The 9,742-nt window shown below is 28.3% G+C and overlaps 3 non-coding genes across 3 annotated transcripts; all 3 read right to left on the bottom strand.

The window, feature by feature from the left end:
- Window positions 1–5,292: 5,292 nt before the first annotated feature.
- Window positions 5,293–5,374, bottom strand: TRNAS-UGA (transfer RNA serine (anticodon UGA)). Its single transcript has one exon. It is a non-coding gene; the product is annotated as a tRNA-Ser (tRNA).
- A 1,567-nt stretch (window positions 5,375–6,941) lies between these two features.
- TRNAS-CGA (transfer RNA serine (anticodon CGA)) lies at window positions 6,942–7,023 on the bottom strand. The gene has a single exon. It is a non-coding gene; the product is annotated as a tRNA-Ser (tRNA).
- Window positions 7,024–7,273: 250 nt separating this feature from the next.
- TRNAS-UGA (transfer RNA serine (anticodon UGA)) lies at window positions 7,274–7,355 on the bottom strand. The gene has a single exon. It is a non-coding gene; the product is annotated as a tRNA-Ser (tRNA).
- Window positions 7,356–9,742: the final 2,387 nt, after the last annotated feature.

Genomic DNA, 9,742 nt, shown 5'->3' with positions numbered 1-9,742 from the left:
TATCTACTTTTCCCTATCAAATTACTTCGAGAGATTTATTTCTATATGAAACTCATTTCTGTTGAATTTTATTTCAATACCAATTTTTTTAAGAGTTTTATGTTCATTAAAGTAATTTTCGGGCGTGATTTATTTCTACATGAAACTTTTTTCTGTGAAATTAATTTGGATACCAAAATGATTTTCGGAAGTTGGCTTGTATAGAAGTTGACCAAGAATTGACCGACCGCCATGAAATTTGTTTGTGTATTTTCTAATATGGAAGCTGTTGTCAACAGTGTTGCCAGGAGCTGGCGAAAAAAGAAGCTATCTTGGCTTAGAAAAAAAGCCAAAAAAAAGCTAAAATATTATAAATTAAGAATTTTGGTTTATATTTATTTTTAAATAAAAAATTAGAAAATATGTTCATAAAATTCATCTGCTTTACTTAAAGGAAGTACTAAAAAGTTAAATACTAGATTAACCATGTCAGAAAATGGACATTGTTGGTTCTATATTTGTCCATTTGTAGTTTAATATATTCTGCCCCTGAGCCTTAAGCTTCGTAATTTTATTAACACTTTAATTTTTCACTATCAATATGACATAATATATTTTTTTTGGTTTTACTACTTTATTATCAACGGGAAAAAAATTGATTTTGCGTAGAGTTTTCATATGGTAATCTTTGTCGCAATTGCTCAATTAGTTTAATTTGTCGTATTATTTTTGTCATAATCTTCACTAATTAAAACGTTCTTTATTTTATCTTTCATTCATCAAACTAGTATGAAAAATGTGTCAAAAACATTAAACAATTTTCAATTGGCGACGATAATGGATCAAATTCCTTGAATTTTAAATCAGAAAACAGCAAATGATTTATTTACTTTTTGTACTTTGTGCAATACTGGTTTTAAAAAAAGATGGTACGCCAAATTATAATCAGTGTATTAATTACTTAAAAGTTTGGCTTTTTAGAATTGCTGGTTTGACGAAATTAAAACAAAATGGGTTTTAACTCGAAGCATAGATCCGCAAGACGTTTAACGGCTGTTGATCGCCATCGAGTATCACAAGCCCTCAAGAGTTTGTGGGGCTCTTGTCCATTATATAATGATGAATATAATGTGTAATAACAATTTTGTCTTGAAAGAGAATTTGCTAGACATTTAAGCTTTCAGATATAAAATACTCTATTTCATTTTGAACCACTTGATATTGGCAATTGTTATTTGTTCTTTTAATACTGCACAATTCTTGATTATGTTGAAAAGCTAAATGAAAATCAGTAATGAATTAAAATGAAAATGGTTCACAAATATAAATTTAGCCTTTTTATTTACTCTTTAGTCTTGAAATTTTTAGCCTTTTTTAATTTCAAAAAAGGATATTTTGAAATTAAGAAAAGGCTAGAAAAAAGCCACGAAGCTAAAACCAAAATTTCGAGGCTAAAGAGTAAATAAAAAGGCTAAATTTAGCCTCAAAAAGGCTAAACTGGCAACACTGGTTGTCAATTATGAATCGATCCACAAACAATTTATTAGGTGTGAGATATACATATCGCTACCTGAATATAGAAAGACCCTAATTAACATTTTCATTACTTTAGAGGAGAAGGAAACAAATCAATAAAACTTAAAGTTCTGTAGTTGCAATTTTTTTTTAACATAGACTTTTATGAAGGTCTTCAACCAATTTAATGTTTTGACATTTAATTTTATTTTATTAATGGTGTATTACGGGATTATCTATCCAGGTATGCAAAAAAACTAAATTTTGGGAAAAAAACGAGTTAGGGCGTTTCTATATTAAGGTAACGATTTTTGTGGATATCTATATAAGCCAAGCATTCATGGCCGATAAAGTCCTGTTTCGGGAGGACATTTGTATGGGGGCAATAACATATAATGGAGAAAGTTTTACCAGGCTTCGTCCTTGGGCCGAAAATAATACATGTGCCGAATTTTATCGAAATATATCCAGCTAAACAGCCAGACGAACAGACATCGTTAAATCGAAGGGCAGTACACTTTTGATTCGAGGGTGGGTCAATTAGTCCGTGAGTATTTGAATTACCCAGATCTTAACTGAAAGACCAACACTGCTACTGTCAACAAATATTGGTAATTTGACTTTTGTCAAAATTTGAACAAACTGCGTAATTTTGCTTAAAAACTCAAAGACTAAGCGTGATAAATATTATGGGAATTCAGCACCATCAAGTTTAATGGTAAAAAAGTGATTTACTGAACTTCGCTGTGGCCGTACGATCGGAGGCAAAAAGGTACACACATGTGCAGTTTCCATGGCAAAAATCCATGAACTAGACTACGAAATGCTACCTCTGCCTACCTATACTCCGTATTTTGTATTTGACAGCCATTGATAGCAGGCTACTTCGTGACTTGAGGAGAAAATAGAAAAAAGTGAATTTCGTGTGCTTATTAAGCATTATTTTTTGTGGAAAAAAACAATCACTCAAACCAAGTCTAAGCTTGATAAATAATATGGAAACTCTGCACCATTAATTTAAATGGTAAAAAAGTGGTTTACTGAATTTCGTTGTGGCCGTTTATAAATAGAGAGGAAGGGATTCAGATCTGAAGAACGTTGGATCAGCTAGTATTTTTTGCAACAGTACTAATCAATACTGTATTTATATTTTTGGATATGTGACCTTATAATTTTGACGGCTACTTATACAAGACATGGCCTCAAAATTAATTTCTGTAAAATTTTAGATAAATTGGATAACCTGAGTTCCTGCTAAATATCAATTTAAAGATTAGTGAAAATAATGAATATATGGCGTGGGGGAAATATTGATAAATTGGTTGCAAGATAAAATTTAATTGAAAAATTTAAAAAGTATCATTGTTAACACATTTTAACAAGTTTCAATCAATTTCCGGTATAGGTTTTCGTTATCCAAATGACCTAAAATTATGCATTAGTTAGTTTTGGTTTCTAATAAACAAAATTATGTATATTTTTTTTAAGAGCAGATCTAATAAACATATCCATACTTATACATATAGGTATATAAGTTTGTAACCTTAATACACTTACATATTTTGTGTTTATAATTAATTTAACTATTTGTGGTAAATGTTGAATTGGATTTATATTTCTACTCTACATTTGCTTGTTACCTACATTTGTATTTATATACAGGTACAAACAAAAGACTTATATATTCATACATGTTTAAAACTAGAAATGCTTTCAAACATGTAAAATTTCTTTTATACCTTAATATTCATAATATATAATTTGTTTGTAAAATTAAATGGAAAATTCATTAGTTGAGAAATACATATATTATTGTATTGCCTGCATATCAGTACGTGAGTAAATTCATAAATATCTATAATAAAAACAATAGAATTGTTAATTAAGAATATGAAACATATAAAATAATAAAGGATTTCAGTAAGATCTTTTATTTGCAAATTTATATTCATACATGGAATTAAGGCTAAATTTAATAGAATTAGAAATATGAAATGAAAAAGGTTATCATTGACATGATTGTAAATAAATCCATTTGGTAATTTATATGCAAAATTTAATTCGTATAAAAGAAAAAAAAATATGAAAATTTGCCGAGGTCAGATTCCATAACCACAACCCCATAAATTGATAGACCAGCTAGATAACTTCCACAACCATAGTATTGATATTAATTAGTTATATTATAACCCCCATATTCATTAAAAAAATTGAAATTTAAACAATGTTTTAAAGCAAAATTTCCCTACAAAATTTGATTTTAAAATGTTGTTTAAATTTAAAAATTATTTATGAATAAGTCCATAAATGTTTAAGATAGAAGATTACTTGAACTTTTAAGTCAATATGAGATTCAGGATAAATTTGTTTGGGATTCATGTAAGGCTTACGCGAGTTTAAATTTTGTAAGAAATACTGACATATACTTATAGCATTTGTGTAGTTTTCCAATAAAACTACCCACGATTATTCATATTAATTATAATTTTATGTAGTTGTAGTATATAATTAAGTAGAAATACATGCTTTTAAACGAACTAGAACATTTTGAAAAGTAAAATTGTAAATAATTTTTAAACTATTTGACTTTTAAATGCAACTAAAAGAACGGAAGTAAAATTTTGCATCCATTTTTTTTTCCAAAAATACTTAAAAAACAAGTTTCATTAAAAATAGTGTAATGAACTTTCATTTTACTACTGCTACTGCATTATTTTTGAGGCATAAAACCCATATATATTTTTCTTATATAGGGATTATATGGGGGTATGGTCCTCTTAAGTCATTTTCTTAAGAGGAACCTTATATGGGGACTTCCGACGAATGTGGCCCGATTTTCGTTATAATTTACCGTATAATTTCAGAGTACTTAGAGCTAACTTGTGCAAAATTTTATGATTTTCAATACCAAACAAACCTTATGAAGAGAAAATTTTTGGAAAATTTCATCCAGCTAACTCCTTTTGTTTGGACGGACTGTTATAACTAGATAGTCTTATAATCTTTGATAAATATGAATATTTCGATGTGCCACAAACGGAATGATAAAATCAATCTTCTTATATCAACCATTTCTCTGATGGTGGGTATAAAAATGTAAAAAACTGAACTATGAACATGCATTGGCTGGTCCATAATCGTGAGTTTTCTGATCTGATCTGTAGTTTTGTAGCCACCGAGGAAAAATGTCAATAATTTTTTCAGTTTGGACAACAGATTTCGGGTTGAAAAATGATTTCAGTATCAAAATTTCTTATAGAAGGAAGCACCAGGGAGACAACATTTTTCCCAAATTTTTTCTATTGATCAACCAAATTTAAATATTTAGAACAAAATTACCATCTATTCGACGTTAAAAAGCAATTAAACAATTAGGACAGAAATTGGTAAAACCTGACATAAGACGACGTTAAAACCAGAGAGATCTAAATGATATTTTAACCAATAATGAGATTATTACAAGTGCTCTTCAGAGCTACCTTTTTATATGTCTAACAGCAATGAATAACGCGTTTTCTTAAACAGGTTGAACCAGTAAATAGTATTATATTAAAATAAATGTTTTCACTTTGTGCGGACTATTACCAATATATATTCTGTTCTAAATAAATTTCAGATGCATGAATCTAGCGAAATGAAATGTTTCACTAATATCTTTTAGTAACCAAATAAATATTTTACATACAATTCATAAAAATCGGTACCCATATTAATATGTGTTGGTGGTGGGTACCTAATATTAGACACAGCCGAATAAACACTCTTATTTCTTGTTGGTGATTTTTTTTAAAAACAATTCACTGCGGACAGGATTCGAACCTGTGCGGGCATAGCCCAATGGATTTCAAGTCCATCTCCTTAACCACTCGGACACCACAGCTTATGAATAAACACTAATTTTGGAAACTCAAAAAGTAAAAACACTTTTAATTAATGCTTCATTTAATAGAATAAGAATATATAAAGTAACAAGTACCAAAGTATAATTCAGAAAAAATGTTAAAAACAATTTATGATGAACAATTTTTTTTGGTAAAAACAATAGTACTCAAAAAACATTGATGAATTAAAAAAAATAGTTATGTATGTATGTATATCCAGAATATATATCGCACTCGTTCAACAATACTGTATTAACTCAAAATTTTTAAAAATTCACTTTTTGCAATAAATCAACTAACAACATCAATATCTATCTACTGTAAAAATTTCAACGTATTCCGATTACTCTTTCATCTCGAAAACCACATTTCAGACCATTTTCGTGATAATTAGTGACTATCTTGTATCAACAAAAAAGTTTTATTTTGAGTTAATACAAACATTTAAATAGAAATACATAATACGTATATTTTCATAAAAAATGTATTATTTTGAATCGAGCCTTTATTCAAGTTAAAAATAATCAAATAGTTTTATTTAAATTTGGTTGTATTTTGAGTTGATACTGTTTTGTTAATAAAATAATACAAAAAATTATCAAGAAGTTTTAGAAAAATTATATTAACTCAAAAAATTGATTTATTTTGCAATAATTGCAAAAATTTTAAAGAAAAACAATGTAAATATATTTTCAAATGGAATTTGCTTAATATGATGTATTCGGATTTTCAAATTATATTAAAATGTAATCACAAACAGTTTTTGCCCTCTACTGAACATTTTTAAATTTTGAGTTAATACAGTATTGTTACGAAATTGTACTTAAATTCAAATGTAACGATTTTAACGGCTGATTTAAAAGTACCAGACTGATTTCAAATAGCAGTTCTGTAATAGCAAAGTGTAACATATCTGTGGGCATTATTAACATTGAATAAAAGCTTTCAGTTGACCATTGATCGTAAGTTGGCAACGCTGTTGGCTGCGACCGTATATTCGAATTCGAATATTCAGGTAAAGAACACTGTAGAAAGTACACCACAGATGGCGTATGTATTAGAAAGCTCTAGACAGTTAAAAAGCAATCTAGACTGCAGATAGCAGTGTTATAAATAGTGGCAGAGGTTGCAGTCGTTAGTGAGTTTATCAGAGACGCTATTTGAATAAACATCAACTGAGTGCCTTAAAGTTTGCTGTATTTTAAAGTGAATTCGTGCACATTATAAAGTGTGTCAGTATTTCTGCGAATTTATAAACGTGTATAAAAAAAACATTGAGTGACTATTTAATTCTGTTGTTGTACATTTTTAAATAAATAAAGAGTTGTTACAATTTTCAAACTACTAAACGGATTTTATTTGCAATCAAAAGTATATGAATTCCCCCCCTCTAAAAAAAAACGGAAATGTTTTCATATAAAAATTAAAAAAAAAATCAGAAAAATGTAGAACAAATTTTAATTTGTCCCACCCAAATGGTTGACCTTGATCGGCGACTGCCAAAGAGTATAATAAATTGTAAATAAATTTAAAATAGATTTTTTTTAAATATATACTAAAAAGTTTCGCTGCAGACAGGATTCGAACCTGTGCGGGCATAGCCCAATGGATTTCGGGTCCATCTCCTTAACCACTCGGACACTACAGCCTATGAATAAAAACGAATCAGTTTTATCTGTGTATACTATATTTTTAGTTTCCTTTATATTCGCTGCTTAAAAATGTATCTTTTATACATAATGTTTCTTGTAATTATATTTTAAAATTCCAGAATAGTTGATTTTAATATATTATTGAATTAATCATAAACTAATATATAATTCAATAATTTTTTGATTGATAACTAAGTAGATTTTTTATAATTTTCAAAATATAATGAAAATATATACAAACAAATTCGCTGTGGACAGGATTCGAACCTGTGCGGGCATAGCCCAATGGATTTCAAGTCCATCTCCTTAACCACTCGGACACCACAGCTTAATTTTATTAGAAATATATTTTAAAGTAAATGAAAACTTCATGAAATATTATAAATTTATCCTCATTACCACTAACTTTTGCAAGTTTAAAATGAAATATATTATCTACGTATACTTTCAAAAATACTTTCCCCTTTTTTATGTGTTGACATTTATTTTGTACAGCTAAAGGTAGGTTCACACATGACAAATATTTGACCAAAATGACGTAACCACTAAATAAAGTACATTTGAATGCTTGTATTTATTTGAAAAACTTATTTTACTTAGGATGATTCAAAACAAAAAATTTGGTTTTATTTTATTTGATGCTGTTTGATCTTACAAAACACTTATAAGAGCAAACGCGTCAAACTAATTTGTGCTAAAAAAGTGGTTACGCTTTTATATTATAATTATATTACTTCGTTTGTTACTATAATATAGCAACGATATGCTTATACACTATTGTTTTATTGAGGGGACGATATAGTGCCATTGCTCATTTGTAAATATGTCTAAGTATTCAATAAATTTGCACAACACACTTTACAAGCCTTAACCAGCTATTAAAAGGTTATTAAACGTATTATTATTGTACAGGAAAAATGGCTGGCAATTATCATAGAAACCACATCCAAAATCCATCAATCCTTTATGCTATAATAATTCCAGCAACACGGAATAAAGCCATCCTTAAAATTAAAATCGTTTCTATTTTATGAAAATAAACAAAACTCGTTTGATTACTATAAATCTTACTGACATTAGCAATAAAGTTTGCGTTGGATTTTTGTTGTTGTTAAGATTGAAATCATTTTATTTTATTTTACTACACTATGCTTTCAGTGAACAAATCATTCATCATCAATATTTTCATTTGCTGGCCACAAATAAATAACACACTTACAACACTTACACTGATACACAAACACACAGATATAAACGGTTCCCCCAACAACAACCAGCAGATTTATTTATAACACGACCTTTAGCATGAAAATATGTATGAATTTATAAAAAGAATACAGTTAAAAAAAAAAATGAATGAAAATTGTACCTTAAATACTGCTGACTAGAAGTTGTGAACGGTGTTTTGTACCGAATAGTTGCTGGAGCAGTGGCAGTGGACTACTTACTCAATATCCGTAGAATATAAATATTACCTCACGCAAAATAATCATAAAATACATTTCAGTGAGCAATGATGATGGTCATAGTACGAGCAGGAATAGCACAGTAACAGTTAAAGTGGCAGCAATAGTACATGTTTTAGCAGTTGAAGTGGTACATATACACACAGAGATACACAAAACGAAACCAAGACAACCATACCCAATCATTGTATCTACAATATATATGTATATAAATATATAAATATATTTATACAAACGAACAAGTTTTGGTAGCAGCAATACAACCAAAACTTGTGTTGTTTTGTTGAAAGCATGATGATGTTATTTATGTGCAATATGCATGAAATTAACAAAAAGAACAAAAACCAAACGGAAAAAAGAAAAATAAAAAGAATGAGAAAAAAATTGCGTATTGAACAATTTTCCATAGAAAAATATGAATAGGAAGCATTTAACGATTAGAAAATACCCTTTCCAGAAAGTTAATGTAAGTATACACACACAAAATAAAACGGAATGGTAATACAACTTGGTAAAAAAATATTGTAATGAAGGGTCAGTAAAATATTACTTTTTCTAGAAATCAGATTCAATTAAATTAAATGTTACCACTATTTTTTCTCCAAACAAGGTAACTCAATAAATTTTCAATCCGTATTCTGAAAATAAAATTAAATATTTTTTTTAATTTTAAATAATTTCGAAAATTCAAAGAAAATGTTGAAAATCGTCATGATTATTAAAATAAAATCTCTAAAACAAATTATGTTTGTCAAGTTGTCTAGTTAAATGTCATGTAAACAAAAAAATAAAAAAACTGGAGAACTTAAATGTGTCACTCTTCATTAAGATATGTCTTATCTCACCTCAAAAGTCGTTTACTCTCATGTGTTAGTTTGCACACATAATATACATACATACACATGGGGGATTTCATGTGCAGTGAACCAACTTTTGAAATCGATGTCCTCCGATGAATAGCCTACTGGATAGTAATTCAAACACAATTTTTCAACAAAATCGGTCGAGAATCCTCTGAGTCAAAATTTAACATTTTGGCCAAACATGCGTTTTTTCTCATTCATATAACTTATTACCTATTGTCCTTAACAAGTTTCTTAGCAGTTTAGGTATGCAGCTATTTCTTCAATATTTCAAAAATTAAAAATAAAAAAATAATTATGATTTTTTTTTTTTCAAAATCAAAAACTTTTTTGACTTGTTTTCAAAATGGGCCCATTTTTCTCGACTCAAGATATGCAAACAAAAT

The sequence above is a fragment of the Calliphora vicina genome, chromosome 2 (assembly GCF_958450345.1).
Source record: "Calliphora vicina chromosome 2, idCalVici1.1, whole genome shotgun sequence".
NCBI lineage: Eukaryota > Metazoa > Arthropoda > Insecta > Diptera > Calliphoridae > Calliphora > Calliphora vicina.
The sequence above is the reverse complement of the archived record's forward strand: the minus strand, read 5'-3'. Positions and strand labels throughout refer to the sequence as shown.